We start from the raw sequence: 17,486 nt of genomic DNA, 5'->3' as shown, positions 1-17,486 counted from the left end.
TCTCCAAACAATAATGGTTGATATGAAGTTAAAATTTAATTTTTTAAAGATTTTATTTATTTATTTCAAAGGGGGAGGAGAGAGAGAACATGAGTGGGTTGAGGAGCAGAGGGAGAATCAGACTCCTAGCTGAGCAGGGAGTCCAGTGTGGGGACTCCATGATCATGACCTGAGCTGAAGGCAGATGCTTAACCAGCTGAGCTATCCAGGTGCCCCAAAGTTAAAATTTTAGAGCAGGCACTGAGTCCACAAACACTCAAGTAAAATTACTTGCAAGATTTGGAATGTACATTCAAAGGCTCAAAGGTTAACAATCATTTATTTTAACAACTACGTTTTTAAACAGTTGGGGGTCTTTGGTTTTTTAAAATTTATTTAAATTTTGTTAGTTAACATATAGTGAAATATTGATTTCTGGAGTAGAGATCAGTGATTCATCACTTAGATACATGAACTCTCTTTAATACCCATCACCCATCTAGCCCATCCTCCACCTGCCTCCCTCCAACAAGCTTTAGTTGGTTGATATACATATATACATATGCCACATCTTTTGTATTCATTCGTCAGTCAATGGATATTTGGGCTCTGTCCATAGTTTGGCTATTATCAACATCAGGGTGCATGTACCCCTTCAAATCTAAACAGTGACTTTTTGGTAACTTGTATTTTCACGTTTAAACATAAACTGCTTGTGGGGAAACTTCAATGAACAGTATTTAGTGGCAGTACAACAACATAATGATGTAAAATTAAATTGGCATGAGTATAATGGACAAATTCATTATTACTTTTGTAAGAATTGAGCTTGCCATGAGGAAACTTGTTTTCAATCATTTAGCAAAAACCAGAATAACTATATCACTTTTTTGTTCAATTATGAGCTAAGGCAAGTGCTAAATATTTCATATTTATTTATTACATCTATTCCACTTAATCCTTGAAATTATATTATTATTAGTATTCAAATTTTAAAGACGTACAAATTGGGAGTCATAAAGAATCAGTAATTTATCTAAAGTCACACAGCTGGTAAGTGTGGCAGACTTGTGACTGACTAGTCTGTCTTAATATGTTCTTTGAATTTGTGTTCTTATATAGCAGACTTATAAGTAATACCTGATATGTTCTAATTGCCTTTCTAAGTACTAAAAGCAACTATAATATTCAAGTAAGCCTTAAAATATGGGAAATAAATGAATTAGCACTTATGATTAGAATTATAAATATCTGTGGCTTATTAATGACATCATCATAAATAGAATGCAATTCAAAGAGAACAAAGGGCTGGTTCTTAATATAATGTGGAAGAAATATAAAATAGAACTATCTGACATAAGATATATTGCTGTGGTTAAAGAATAACAAGATCAAAATAGGATATGATAGTGAATGAGCTAAAATAGGAAATATTAGAGGAAAAAAACTGACCAAGTAGGTTGCCTATAGAGAAGCAGTGTTTATAGAAATTATTTCTACTAATTTTAGCAATGGTCAATTTTTTTTTTTTTTAAGATTTATTTATTTTAGATAGAGAGAGAGTGAGAATGGGAAGAGGGGTAGAGGGAGAGAGGGAGGGAGAGGGACAGAAGGAGAGAAAGAGAGAGAGAGAGAGAATCTCCAGCAGACTGCTTGCTGAGTGTAGAGCCCACCACAGGGTTCAATCCCACAACCCTGAGATCATAATCTGAGCAGAATTCAAGAATTAGACACTCAACAGACTGAGCCAACCAGGTACCTCATTAAATACTTTCTTAAAATAGTTAAGTTGATTATATCAAACTAAGAAAAGATTTAAATCATGATTTAAGGTGTGCCTGGGTGGCTGGCTCAGTTGGTTAAGCTTTCTGCCTTTGCCCCAAGTCATGCCTCAAGTTTTGGGATTGAGCCTTGTGTCTAGCTTCCCTGCTTAGCAAGGAGTCTGCTTCCTGCTCTCCCTCTGCCCCTCCCCCTGCTGTGCTCTCTTTCTCTTAAATAAATAAATAAATAAATAAATAAATAAATAAATAAATAAAATCTTAAAAAAAAATCATGATTTAAGTATAGGTCTAACAAAACCTGTTTTAGAAACGATCACTAAAAGTGCACAAAGGGTTATTAGAACTTCCTACTCCCAAGAACTGTTATACTAGATTGGTTCGCTGAAGGAAGCAGTGGAAACTATTTCTTTAAAAATCCTTAGGAACAGAAGGCATACATTACCAGCAGTTCAGAAAGGGTTAGGTGTGTCTCTGCCAGAAGGCAGCCGGTGGATACCACTCTTGTTCTATAAAGCCCAGTGACTACATAATAATGCTATTCTTATAACTGTGAGGCAAGGGCAACACAGCTGCTTTTTCCTTTCTTTAGTGATCAGGATTTGCTGTCCAAAAAGTTGCAGAATAATTTGAATGTAATTAGATGAAATTTTCCCCAACAGAAAAGCAGGAATTAATTTTGACTCTAGTTACTGAAAGAAAACTCAGAAGCTCTACACTGGGCTTTTTAAACATTTATGTCCTCCTTTACTTAGAAAGCATTCCTCTACATACAACTTAAAAAGCAGACTCGTTTGCTAGATGACCTTAGGCCTATGAGTTGAATTAATACTAAATAAAAAATTCTGAGCATATGTACAGTTTCTTTGTTTGTATAAAGTCCTTTGAAAAATTCAATTTTAGTGCATTCTACTTAAAGTTTTATGAGTTTATTTTTATTCCATTTTTATATTCATCTACTTAAGTCTTTATATTTCATTAAGGTAGAAAAGGCAGATTCCTCAAACTTATAATTTCTTTCTTTAAAATACACTCAATTTCTTTCCAAGTAACCTTTCCCTTTAACTGGTAATGTAATTAATTTCAATTTTGAAGACAGCACTGTGGTCTTCCAAGAGCTGTTGAGACAGGAACTAAAAGTTCCATGAGTTCTTTTGATGAAGGATTCTTATAAAATATAAAGCTGTGAGGAATGTAAAGGGATTACTTCCCAAGACTTTGGAGCACTTCAGAATAGTTGTTAAAAATAAATGAGAAAAAAAATGCCGGAATTAAACAAAAAAATTCATAAATGCTGTAGATAATCCCAAAGTAAACAGAAAATAATTTTAACTTCCCAAAGTATTTAGTATTTGTAGTTAGATGATTATGTATTTCAAGATGGATATACATGGCACTGTTTTCAAAGATGGGTACTTAATTTCTGTAATTTAAATTTATTTTGTATTTAGGGATTTCATGCAGCTCTATACTATGAAATACAATATGCAAAAAGAGCTTAATATAATTTTTGACATGCAATGGTGCTCAGGAAAAAAAAAGAAGAGAGAAATAGCTTAGCTATAGGTAAAAAGCTATATTAGCTATGCTTAATATATAAAGTTGCTATACTAAAGAACACTTTCTTTCTTCATTAAAATACAAGATAATACTACCTGTTTCTATATGCTTAACAGAAAACTCAAAATATAAATATTTCATTGCTTACCTCCAAAAAATTGTTGACATTCTCTGTGGCCATCTGCCAAGGTGGTCATTCCTTTGTGTGTGATGGAATTAGAGAAGTATCAGGGTTCTGTGGATTGATGAAAGAAAATATTCTGTGCTCTTGGCTTCTGGTATTTATTTCCTTGGTCCTGTTAAAAAGAAGTGTGAACTTACTGATTTTGAACAGACAGTATTTCTTTAGATTCACATTTAAGGACATTTTCAGATTTTTATGAGTTCGCAGTAAGAATCATAGAATTTGGAGAGGGTGGCAAGATGGTGAAGAGTAGAGGACCTCATTTCATCTGATGCCTTGAATTTAACTAGATAACTATCAAATCACTCTGAACACATATGAATTCAACCTGAGATATAAGAAAAGAATTGCTGGAACTCTACAAATAGAAAGTGACCACTTTTTACATGGTAGGAGCGTGGAGAAATGAAACAGGGGATATATAGGAAGGTAACAGGAGCTGGGGGTGGTGGCGGGGGTGGGGGTGAGAGGGAGCCTCCATAAGCCAATTACTGGAGAGTGAAATAGCTCAGGAGCACAAAATCAGAATCTTTAGAAAAAATAAGCTCCAATGAGAGACATTCCTGCCTGAAAGGTGCTCAGTGGTGTAGTGGGGCAATATCTTAGGTGGGACACTGTAGTCTTAGGATCCCTGGGGTCAGAGAGAGAACAGGGCGCCTGAGCCAGCAGAGTATTGGAGCCAGGAAACTAGTTACGGTTTTTGAGCCCAGGAGGGGGCTCTGAGCTCTGTTCACCATAAACCATGAACTGCTGCTGCATGATCTGGCAACATCTCTCAGTGTAGTGGTGCCTTGCAAAGGATAAAAAAGCAGTGCCCCCCCCCCCCTTCCTGCAGGTGGGGCAGTGCTGGCGGGTGCAGACCAGGGGACTGCTCTCCTTGGAGTCCTGCAAAGGACAGAAGTGCAGGACCTTCCTGCCTTACCCCTGGGAGGATCGGTGGGGGTGCACACTGCAGGAGTTCGCAGAATGTGGCACGCACAAAAGTAAAGACTGCTATGCCTGAGGGTGTACTGAAGAAAGGGGATCATGATCTTTCAGTTCTGAGCTGGAGATCAGCGTTTGTCCATTTTTATTTTCATCTTCTAAAGAGGCTCAGAAAGTCCTCAAGGAACAAAAGCCATATAGAAAAACCAGAAACAGCTTACATTGAGCTGGGCTACCTGGCAAGGGGCAGTACAACTCTGCCCAGAGACAGATACCTGAGAATTAACTCAGTAGGTCCCTCCCTCAGAAGACCAGCTGGAAGAACAGGGAACACCAAGTTTATGGAGCACACGGCACTGCAAAACTCTAGCTCTAGGGTAAACAGCATATAGGATTTGAGGGTTTTCCCCATGATTCATTTATATTTCAGTTTAAAATTTTTCCTTTTCTTTCTTTTTCCCTTTTCAATTAGTTTATTTTATCAACTCTTTGTTTTCCAATTTTTTTTTAACTTTCATTTTTTACATTTACATTTTATAGATATGTTCTTCATTTTGGCTTCCTTTCACTGCATTATATTATATGTTTTACTTTCTATACAATTTTGGGATTTAGTATCTTCTAACACCTGGGCCAAAATACACTTAGGACCAAGTGGATCATCCTATTTTGTCCACCTGGGAATTTATATTCTCTCCACTTTCTTTTTTCTTTTCTTTTCTTTTCTTTTCTTTTCTTTTCTTTTCTTTTCTTTTCGTTTCTTTTCTTTTTTTCTTTTCTTTTCTCTTTTATGTTTCTGACCTCTCTGGATTTGTCTAGTGTGTATTTTGCTTGAGTAAGGGTTGATATAGTTTTGATTTTGTTCACTTGATCATCCATTCTTCTCTGGGCAAAATGACTAGAAGGAGGAATTCACAACAAAAGAAAGTACTAGAGGTAACACTTTCTGCCAAAGATCTCATCGATATGGATATAAGTAAGATGTCAGAGCTGGAATGCAGGCTAACAATTATGAAGTTACTAGCTGGGCTTGAAAAAAGCATAAAGATACTAGAGAATCTTTTAGTGTAGAAATGAAATCTAATCAGGCTGAAATTAAAACTGCTCTGAGGTGCAGGCTAAATTGGATATTCCAACAGCTAGAGTAAACAAGGCAGAAAAGAGTAAGTGACATAGAAGACAAGTTGATGGAAAGGAAGGAAGCTAAGGGAAAGAGAGAAAAACAACCATGGACATGAGGGAAGGCTTTGAGAACCATAGAATGAAACAATGTTAGAATTATTGGGGTCCCCAAGGAAGAAGAGAGAGAGAGAGAGAGAGAGAGAGAGAGAGAGACAGAAGAGAGGGACAGAAGGTATATTTGAGCAAATCATAGCTGAAAACTTCCCTAATATGGGGAAGGAAACAAGCATTCAAGTCCAAGAGGTAAAGAGGACCTCTCCCAAAATCAATAAAAATATATCAATACCCTGACATATAATAGTAAAGCCTGCAAATTTCAGAGATAAAGAGAAAATCCTGAAAGCAGCTCAAGACAAGAATTCCTTAACCTACAAGGACAGGAACATTAGACTGGCAGCAGACCCATCCACAGAAACCTGGCAGGCCAGAAAGGGCTGGTATAACATATTCAGCATACTAAATGAGAATAACATGCAGCCAAGAATACTTTATTCAGCAAGGCTATCATTCAGAATGGAAGGAGGATAAAGAACTTTCAGGACAGACAGAAACTGAAAGAATATGTGATGACCAAAGCAGCCCGGCAAAAAATATTAAGTGGGATCCTGTAAGCAAAGAGAGTCCAAAGGTAACGCATCAGAAAGAAACAGAGACAATCCACTGAAACAGGGATTTTATAGATAATACAAAGGAACCAAATACTTGTCTTTCAATAGTCACCCTGAAATGTAAATGGGCTAAATGCTCCAATCAAAGACAAAGGGTATCAGATTGGATAAAAAAACAAGACCCATCCATATGCTAGACCTAAACACACTTTCAGTTTAAAAGTGGGGGGGGGGTGGAGAACAATTTATCATGCTAATGGACTTCAAGAGAAAGCTGGAGGAGTAGCAATCCTCATATCAGACAAATTAGATTTTAAACCAAAGACTGTAGTAAGAGATGAGGAAGGACACTATATCATACTTAAAGGGTCTAACAAAAAAGAAGATCTAATAATTACAAATATTTATGCTTCTAACTGGGGAGCAACCAATTATATCAACCAATCAATAGCCAAATTAAAGAAACACATTGATAATAATACAATAATAGTAGGGGACTTCCAACATCCCACTCATAGCAATGGACAGAACATCTAAGCAGAAGATCAACAAGGAAATAATTTGGGTTTTGAATGACACCAGGACCAGATGGACTTCACTGATATAGATATACATATATCAATGATATATATAGCATTCCACCCTAAAGCAACAAATACACATTCTTCTCCAGTGCACATGAAACATTCTCCAAAATAGATCACATACTGGGACACAAATCAGATCTCAATCAATAGCAAAAGATTGGGATTATTCCTTGCATATTTCCAGACCACAATGTTTTGAAGCTTGAACTTAATCACAAGAGGAAATTTAGAAAAACTTAAACACTTGGAGGTTAAAGAGCATCCTACTAAAGAATGAATGAGTCAATGAGGAAATTAAAGAAGAATTTTTAAAAAATCATGGAAACAACTAAAAATGAAAACACAACTGTTCAAAATCTTTGGGATACAGAAAAGGCAGTCCTAAGAGGGAAGGACACAGCAATACAAGTCTCTCTCAAAAAATTAAAAAAGTCTCAAATACACAAGCTAATCTTATACTAAAGGAGCTGGAGAGGGAACAGCATATAAAGCCTAAGTCAAGCAGGAGAAGAGAAATAATAAAGATTAAAGCAGAACTCAATGAATAGAAACCAGAAGAATAGAACATACCAATGAAACTAGAAGCTGGTTCTTTAAAAGAATTAATAAGATTGATAATGCTAGCCAGACTTATCAAAAGGAAAAGAGAAAGGACCCAAATTAATAAGATTACAAACGAAAGAGGAGAGATCATGACCAATATCAAAGAAATACAAATAATTTTAAGAACATATCATGAGCAACTATATGCTAACAAATTAGGCAACTTGGAAGAAATGAATGTATTCCTGGAAACTGAAACAGGAGGAAATAGAAAACCTGCACAGATCCATAACCAATAAGGAAATTGAAACAATAATAAAAAATCTCCCAATAAACGAGAGTCCAGGGCCAGATGGCTTCCCAGGAGAATTCTACCAAACATTTAAAGACGAACTAATACCTATCCTTTTGAAGCTGTTTCAGAAAATAGCAATGGAAGGAAAATTTCCAAACTTGTTCTATGAGGTCAGTTTTACCTTGATCCCCAAACCAGACAAACACCCATCAAAAAGGAGAATTACAGACCAATACCCCTCATGAATATAGATGCCAGAATTCTCACCAAGATACTAGCCAACAGGACCCAAGTGTACATTAAAAAGATTATTCAGGGCAGCCCCGGTGGTTCAGCACTGCCTGCAGCCCGGGGTGTGATCCTGGAGACCCGGGATTGAGTCCCACGTCGGGCTCCCTGCATGGAGCCTGCTTTTCCCTCTGCCTGTGTTTCTGCCTCTTCTCTCTCTCTCTCTCTCTCTCTCTCTCTCTCTCTCCCTGTCTCTATGAATAAATAAATAAAAAATCTTAAAAAAAAAGATTATTCACCATGACCAGGACGGATTTTTCCTGGGCTGCAAGGGTGGTTCAGCATTTGCAAATCAATCAATGTGATACATCACATTAATAAACGAAAGGACAGAATGATACGGTCCTCTCAATTGATGCAGAAAAAGCCTTTGACAAAATACAGCATCCTTTCTTACTTAAAACTCCCAAGAAAGTAGGGATAGAAGGAATATTCCTCAACATCGTAAAAGCCATCTACACAAAAGCCCACAGAGAATATTATTCTCAATGGGGAAAACCTGAGAGCTTTTCCCCTAAGGTTAGGAGCATGACAGGGATGCCCACTCTCATTACTGTTGCTCAACATAGTACTAGAAGTCCTAGCCTAAGCAATCAGACAACAAAAAGAAATAAATGGCATTCATACTGGCAAAGAAGAAGTCAAACTCTCACTCTTTGCAGATGACAAGATACTTTATGTGGAAAACCCAAAAGACTCCAGCCCAAAATTGCTAGAACTCATTCAGCAATTCAGCATCATGGAAGGATACAAAATCAATGCACAGAAATCAACTCCATTTCTATACACTAACAATGAGACTGAATAAAGAGAAATTAAGGAATTGATCCCTTTTATAACTGCAACAAAAAACCATAAGATACCTAGGAGTAAACCTAACTAAAGAGGTAAAATATCTGTACCCTAAAAACTACAGAACACTTATGAAAGAAATTGAAGAAGACACAAAGCAATGGGAAAACATCCCTTGCTAATGGATTAGAAGAATAAATATTGTGAAAATGTCTATGCTACTTAGAGCAACCTACACATTCAATGCAATCTCTATCAAAATATGATCGACATTTTTCACAGAGCTGGAACAGATAATCCTAAAATTTGCATGGAATTAGAAAAGACCCCAAATAGAGGAATGTTGAAAAAGAAAACCAAAGCTGGTGACATCACAATGCCTGACTTCAAGCTATATTACAAACTTGATCATCAAAACAGTGTGATACTGGCACAAAAACAGACACATAGATCAATGGAACAGAACAGAGAATCCAGAAATGGACTCTCAACTCTATGGTCAACTCATCTTTGACAAAACAGGAAAGACTATCCACTGGAAAAAGGAGAGTCTCTTCAATAAATGGTGCTGGGAAAATTGGACAGCCACGTGCAGAAGAATGAAACTAGACTATTCTCTTACACCAGACACAAAGATAAATTCAAAAATGGATGAAACACCTAAAGACAAGAATCCATCAAAATCCTAGAGAACACAGGCCACAGGCCACAACCTCTTCGACCTGGGCCACAGCAACTTCTTGCTAGCCACGTCTCTAAAGCCAAGGGAAATAAAAGTAAAAATGAACTATTGGGACTTCATCAAGATAAAAAGCTTCTGAACAGCAAAGAAAACAGTCAACAAAACTAAAAGACAACCTAGGGAATGGGAGAAAATATTTGCAAATGACAAATTGGATAAAAAGGACTAGTATCTAAAATATATAAAGAACTTACCAAACCCAAAAACCAAAAACCAAATAATCCAGTCAAGAAATGGGCAGAAGACATGAACAGACTTCTTTCTCCAAAGAAGACTTACAAATGGCCAACAGATACATGAAACAAATGCTCAACATCACTTGTCATCAGGGAAATACAAATCTAAACCACAGTGAGATACCACTTGACACCAGTCAGAATTGCTAAAATTAACAAGACAGGAAACAACATATGTTGGCAAGCATGTGGAGAAAGGAGAAACCTCTTATACTGTTGGTAGGAATGCAAGTGGGTACAGCCACTCTGGAAAACAGTACGAGAGTTCCCCAAGAAGTTAAAAGTAGAGCTGTCCTACGACCCAGCAATTGCACTACTAGGAATTTACCCCAAAGATACAAATGTAATGATCTGAAGGGCTGCCTGCAGCCCAGTGTTCATAGCAGCAATACCCACAACTGCCAAATTGTGGAAGGAGCCTCGATGTCCATTGACAGATGAATAAAGATGTGGTATATACATATACAATGGAATATTAGTCATCAGAAAGTATGAATACCTACCATTTACATTGACGTGGATGGAACTGTAGTGTATCATATTGAATGAAATAAGTCAATCAGAGAAAGACAACGATTATATGGTTTTACTCATATGTAGACTATAAGGAACAGTGCAGAGGATCATAGGGGAAGGGAAGAAAAACTGAATGAGAAGAAATCAGAGGGAGACAAACCATGAGAGACTTTTAACTCTGGGAAACAAGTTTAGGGTTGCTGGAGGGGAGGTGGGTGCAGGGATGGGGTAATTGGGTGATGGCCATTGGGGAAGGGATGTGATGTGATGAGCTGGGTGTTATGTGCAACTAACAAACTGTTGAACACTACATCTAAAACTAATGATGCACTATATGTTGCCTAATTGAATTAAAAAAAAGAATCATAGAATTTTAGCCTTATACACAAGCCTTGCTAAATTCATGACTGCAAGCAAGAAAGAGCTATGTCAATCAGATGTTTCAATCTCCACACTTTGCACTACAGGAAACTGAAACCCAGATGTTAAACAACTCAACCAAAATTATAGACATTTAGTGGCAGAGCTAGCATGAGAAAACAATTCTTATTACTCCAAGTTCAGGGCTCTTTTTTCCTAGCTGTTCTCCCAGCAGGTACAAAAGAAGAATCTTTTTTTTTTTTTTTTTTTTAAAGATTTACTTATTTTGAGAGAGAATAAGCAGGGAGGAAGAGCTGTGGGAGAGATCTTTCAAGCACACTCCCCACCAAGCCAGGAGCCTGACTCCTAGCTCAATCCCACAACCCATGATATTATGACCTGAGCTGAAACCAAAAGTTAAATGTTTGACTAACTGAGAGACCCAGGCGCCCCAAGAGAAGAATCTTTGATTCTTTTTTTTTTTTTCCCTGCTGTATGCTCAGTGCCTAACAGATAAATTCTCAATCAATATTAGTTAAGCGGGGATAAATGAAGGTTTCTATAAGGACTAGTTGTTTTTGTTTTTCACATAAGTATATCCTACCCTACAATATAGTTCTTCTCAGTTGAAGGAATAGTAAGAAAACATTTTAAAAGCTTCTTAAAATGATCTCTTCTTTTAAGGCTCATTAAAAGAAAAAATATGATAAATGGCATTTCAATAAAACTACAGAAGCAACACTTGGGCTGTGTGATACAGTGGTAAGAGTTTTCAACTAGAATTCTACAGATCTAAGTTGGCCCTTCTTTGCATTCCCATTTTTCTACTTAATTCCTTATCTATCTATGCATTATCTGTAAAACAAGAGGATTGGAGTCAATGGTCTTTAGCATGTCTATGATTCCAACAGTTAAATAATTGACTATCCCAGAAGTTGGCTGACCAGTCTGAATGACATATAATCTTGCTCATCTAATCACAGTAACGAAAATAGAGACTAGTTTTAAATTAAATTTAGCATGTGTGTTCAACGCTAAGGAAATGACACGTGCCAATTATGTATTCTATGTCACATTTACACAACACTGAACTTTTGTGTGTTTCTGCTAAGAATATGCACAATAATAAATATTTATCGAGATTTACTCTGTGCCAGGCATTATTCTAAACTCTTTACATATACTGGATTTATAAAAACTACTGTTAGGCAGTAATTTTACCCCAGTGGTAGATTAGATGATTTTTCCTTTCCCTAATATATGTCTGTGGAATGTATATGTGTAGCCCTCTGCCCTATGACTTTTGGCTTGGCCACGTGCCTTGCTTTGACCAATGGAGTAACAGCAGACATCACACAAACAGAGACTTGAAATTTGCTTGTGTAGTTGCACTTTTTTGACAATAAAAACGAGGGGCAGAGATTGAGTAACTTATCCAATCTCCAATCTTTTAGTTAGTTAAGTGATATAGGATATGAAGCCATGCAAATCTGGCTTGAGGGCCATTCTCTTAACACCTGTGCTGTAGTGCCACTACATTATACTGGTTGTATTATATGATATTAAGACATTTATTAATAAAGCAGCAGGTGATTTGGCACATACTAAAATTCATAATTATAAAGGTAGTCTATCTGTCAATAGACAAAGTTGTCTTGCAGTGAAATTTTTCTTCTGGAAAAATTAGTAAATATAAAATAAATGTATTATTTCCTAGAAGCCGATTAATAAAACAATGTATCTCTTGGGTGGCTTTTCAGCTTATCTTGCTACCATACAGTGGCCCTCAGCGTTGGTATCTCTGTTACATGATTCCACCCTCCGACCTTAGCTAATTCAGGCATGCGTCTATGATCCAAGCTGAATCAGTTAGGTTTCTCTTCTGGTATTTTGAAATTTGGACCTATCACTGGCAGCCACCATCAATGGCCCTACTCTGGAGAGAGCTGAAATCTCCAGAGCTACTCCTGTTACATTATTTCCCACTTGTCAATTCTATGATGGTATCTTCCCAGACAAATGTGTTTTCTGAGTAAGCTTACTAAAACCTATTTTTCTTATTGTAACCAAAATAAATTTAATAAAATAGATTTTAAAAAAATCCATTGTTTTTATTTTAATTTAAAAAAGTTCAAAGATTTCTTAAAGAGACTTGAAAGCTTGCATTTGTTTTACATTCTATCAAAGTAATTCTGCATTTATTGTTATGAATTATGTTTCCTGAAAATTAGTTAGAAATTCTTCCATATTTTAAGAACTAGCATCCATGAATTGTCTGTGAATAGAGTTAAATTTCAGTAAATCTGAATAAACTCCCATTTTTCTTTGTAATCCTATGTATTTTATTTTATGCATTTAAAAACATTTTATGATGAGCTTTCTATATTCCTTTTGATAACAAAAATCAAGTAAACATGTGGGATTATTTGCATCACTAATTCAACTCAGAAACTGTATGTGAGACCCAAATATATTCCAGACTTTGTTTTGGGTTCCAGGGATACGGGAAGGACAAAATAGTTTCTGCTCTCACAGAGTCATGATAAGAAAGGATATGTGGGATATAATCTGAAATTTTCATGGTACTATTAGTAAAGAACTATTAGTAAAAAGAAAAAAGTAGCTTAAAAGTTTGAGAGTATGGAGACAAAATGCCTGAAGAAAATTTATGTGCAATCCTTAATCTATTCCTAATCGTCAAGAGGGATATATCAGGACAGGGAGCTCATATGTAAGAGTAACTAAAAAGTGCAACCACTACTACAGTGGCATATTTGTTACACTTTTTTCTTTACCAGTGATTTTCATAACTCAGTGATTTCATATATTGTAATATGACCTCTTAATACTTCACTGAGATGATCAAGTGAGAAAATGGAGCCTCAGAAGTCTGAGAAACTTGAGTACTTTGAGTAGTGGTAGAATGAGGGCTCCTGTCTGTTTTCTAAGTTTCCCAGTTTTATGTCCATTATATGACGCTGTATCATCTTAACAAAAGACAATTAATTTCACAGCAGGCAGGGATGAAGTTTCTTTACTTACTACTGTGAGATACTTGTGGGAATGCGAAGCAACATTATTGGAGTCAAAAAGAAGCTGCTGTTGACAAAATGAACATCTTTTGTCATCAGGCATATGCTCAAATTAGTAAGAACTTTGGAATGGTATGATAGACTTGGTAGTGTTGGAGTTTATGAATGCATTACTAAAAGCAGATTTTCTCAACTGGTGGATTTAACCATTTAGAGCAGGGGCTGGCAAACTTTAAAACAAATCTGGTCACACCTGTTTTTTTATGACCTGTGAGCCAAGAATGGTATTTACATTTTTAAATGGTTCAAAGCATCAAGAGAAAAAAAATTCTATGACATCTGAAAATTATATAAAATTTAAATGTCAGTGCCCATAACTACGGCTGGAACACAGCCATACTCATTTGTTTATGCATTGCTTATGGCTACCTCCACCCCTTAGTTAGCACAGTTGAATAGCGCTAGAGGCATGCTGGCCTGTGAAGCCTCAAGTATTTACTACTGACCTTTTACCGTAAAAAGTTTGTTGACCCCAATCTAGAAGATCACCGCTTTCCAAGGAGTTCATAATATTAACGGCAGTAATGACATTTATTTAAACTTGTAATTTAAAAAAATAATAATTGTATGGTTATTTAAATATTTCTTCCCCTTAAGAGCATCCCAGGCTTGTGAATGGCTATTTAGAAGCATGCTTCTAAGTCACTCAGCTGTTCATGTGGATGACCTCGACATTGTGATGTCTGTGATTATTATAGAAGTTTAAATTGTTTAGCTCTCAGTCCTACCTTTTAAAACTTATTGTCATATAGATTGCTGGTTAAAGATAACAAGCATGGGGCACCTGGGTGGCTCAATGGTTGATGTCTATCTTTGGCTCAGGTCGTGATCCTAGGGCCCTTCTCCCTCTGCCTAGGTCTCTGCCTCTCTCTCTTTGTCTCATGAATAAATAAATAAAATCTTTAAAAAAGAAACAAAGAACTTTTGGTGATATATAATTAATGAGAAGCATAAAATTCCTATGAAGCCCGTAAATTTGTGTTAAGACAACCATCACCAAATCTGTAAGTTACACTTACCTAAAAGGAACTCCTAGCAGTCTCAAATACTTTTAAAAAGTCAGAATTAAGAAGAATATGGTCCTATCCCTGATTTTCTTGAGCAGAATTTTCTTATTTAGAAATTAAAACCATTTGATTTCAAAAGCAAAGAAGATAAAGAACTCCAAAAGATGAGATCATAAAAGCAGTTTGGCATCTACTTTTGATGCTATAGCTTAGAGTTACTTTTCAGTATACATTTAAACACTCATTTGGCCACAAAATTAAATATTATTCAAAATATTGTCATAATTTTGTATTTACTATTGTCAAATTATTTTCTCTCCATATAATTTAAGGTAAATTAAATAGGTCACTTACTAGAGTGAAACCCTTTGAATGTCTTTAATATGTATAAGAAATACTAGTTTACAGGGGCGCCTGGGTGGCTCGGTCACTTAAGCATCTGCCTTTGGCTCAGGTCATGATCCCAGGGTCCTGGGATTGAGCCCCACATCAGGCTCCCTACTCAGAGGGGAGCCTGCTTCTCCCTCTCCCTCTGCTTGTCCCCCTGCTTGTGCTCTCTCTTTCTGTGTCAAATAAACAAATCTTTAAAAAATATTAGTTTACATTTAAAGTAAATTTTATTATTAATTTGTAACAGAAGGGGAAGGGCAGAGGGAGAAGGGGAGAGAGCAAGGGAAAGAATCTTAAGCAGGTTCTAAGTCCAGCTGAAATCAAGATTTGGATGCTTGGGGTGTCTGGGTGGCTTAGTAAGTTAAGCATCTGCCTTCAGCTGAAGTCAGGATCTTTAGCCTGGGATGGAACCCCAACCACATGTTGGGCTCCCTGCTCAGCGGGGAGTCTGTTTCTCCCTCTCCTTCTGCCTCTGCCTCTCTCCTCCCTCCTGCTCATGCTCTTTCTCTCTCTCAAATAAATAAAATCTTAAAAAAAAAAAGAGTATGCAATCCATACAATGGAATGTTATTGGCCATAAAAAGGAATGAAATTCCAACACGAGCTACAAGATGAATGAACGCTGAAAACATTTTTTCTAAGTGAAAGACGGACACAAATATCCACATAGTGTATGATTCTATGTATATGAAATGTCTAGAAAAGGCAAATCCATAGTGACAAAAAGATTCGTGGTTGCTAGGGAGTTGGAGTAGAGGGAATGGAGAGTGAACTGCTATAAGGTGTAGGTTTCTTTTTGGGGTGATGAAAATGCTCTGAAAGCAGACAGTGGTGATTGATGCACAACATTGTAAATATATAGAAAGGAACTGAATGGAACAATTTAAAATTGTGAAGTGTATAGCATATGAATTGTATCTCAATAATGCAGTCATTACAATTTTTTTCCTTAAAAAAAGAATGAATTCATTTTAACAGATAATCTTCTGTTTCTAAAGTATTTAAAATAAGTTGCCAAGATAAATTACACTAGGGCAATATTTATGTTCATGACTATGAATAACTTCATTGATCTTACAAGATATACCTAAAAGAAAATACTAGTATATTTCTTCAGGTATTTCACATTTAAAAATCTAAACATATATAAATAAGTCTAAACATGGCACACACATAATTAGTATAGATAAGAACAAAAATTAAAAATTTCTATCAAATGCTGAAAGTAGTTATAAAAAGTTAATCTGACAATTTTCTTTTCATTCCAATTTAAGTTAGAAAATGTTTATAAACCAATATAAAGCTACTTATATTGGTGATTAATGGCTTTTGGAATCTGGAGAAAATTTAAAATTGAAGATTTAATCAGAAAAATGAAAGAATGAAAAAGCTAGAATCTATCTGCATTTTAACAACCTTAAGTCTTAACTTACAAAAGATGGATTATAGTGCAAAAAAGAAAAAGAAAACAAAGAGAAAGCAAAGTCCACCAAAATCTATGTTTATTTATTTCGATCCCTGAACTTGATGTTCATCTTGCATTGAAGATGTTATTCACTAGAACACAGAAACTGGCTTGAGGGGTAGGGTATTCAGATCTGCCAAATGGGGATGCCTGAGTGGCTCAGCTGTTGAGCGTCTGCCTTGGGCTCAGGGTGTGATCCTGGGATCTGGGATCGAGTCCCATGTCAGGCTCCTTACAGACAGCCTGCTTCTCCCTCTGCCTGTGTCTCTGCCTCTCTCTCTCTGTGTCTCTCATAAATAAATAAACTCTCTAAAAAAATAAAAAAAGATCTGCTAAATGGCTCCTTCCACTAGCAGATCACAGCTAGTCAACAAAAAGTAAGGAGAAATTTTCTTCAGTAAATTTAGGATTAGGAAAAGCTATACTGATTTTACATTGCATAGTCTTCTCTCTCATATATATATATATATATATGTACAAATAATATATTTGTATATATATACATATATAAACATATACACTTATATGAATACATGTATCTATATCTATGAAAAGAAATAACTATTTGTTTTTAGAATACAAATAACAAAATATAGGTACAACTGAAAATTTTTATAAAAAACCCTGAATAGGGATCCCTGGGTGGTGCAGCGGTTTGGAGCCTGCCTTTGGCCCAGGGCGTGATCCTGGAGACCCGGGATCGAGTCCCACGTCGGGCTCCCGGTGCATGGAGCCTGCTTCTCCCTCTGCCTGTGTCTCTGCCTCTCTCTCTCTCTCTGTGACTATCAAAAAAAAAAAAAAAAAAAAAAACCCTGAATATATGTAGGAAAAAACCAATACACTTTCTTTGATATTCCCAGAAAATAAATTGTAAAAGGATAAAATTCTTTTTTTTAAAAAAAGATTTTTTTTAATTTGTTCATGAAAGACACAGAGAGAGAGAGAGAGAGGCCGAGAC

General features: G+C 36.1%; 1 protein-coding gene across 17 annotated transcripts in view; it reads right to left on the bottom strand.

Annotated features, from left to right (window-relative positions):
- Positions 1–17,486, bottom strand: part of MBD5 (methyl-CpG binding domain protein 5) — a 432,006-nt gene that overhangs the window by 222,200 nt on the left and 192,320 nt on the right. For all 17 annotated transcript variants that reach the window (XM_026008001.2, XM_072757703.1, XM_072757693.1 and 14 more), the window contains exon 3: positions 3,466–3,613. The gene's annotated coding sequence lies outside the window, so the exon portion shown is untranslated. The remainder of the gene's footprint in view (positions 1–3,465; positions 3,614–17,486) is intronic.

Source organism: Vulpes vulpes, chromosome 5 (genome assembly GCF_048418805.1).
Source record: "Vulpes vulpes isolate BD-2025 chromosome 5, VulVul3, whole genome shotgun sequence".
Classification (NCBI taxonomy): domain Eukaryota; kingdom Metazoa; phylum Chordata; class Mammalia; order Carnivora; family Canidae; genus Vulpes; species Vulpes vulpes.
This window is presented reverse-complemented; position numbering and strand designations above follow the sequence as displayed.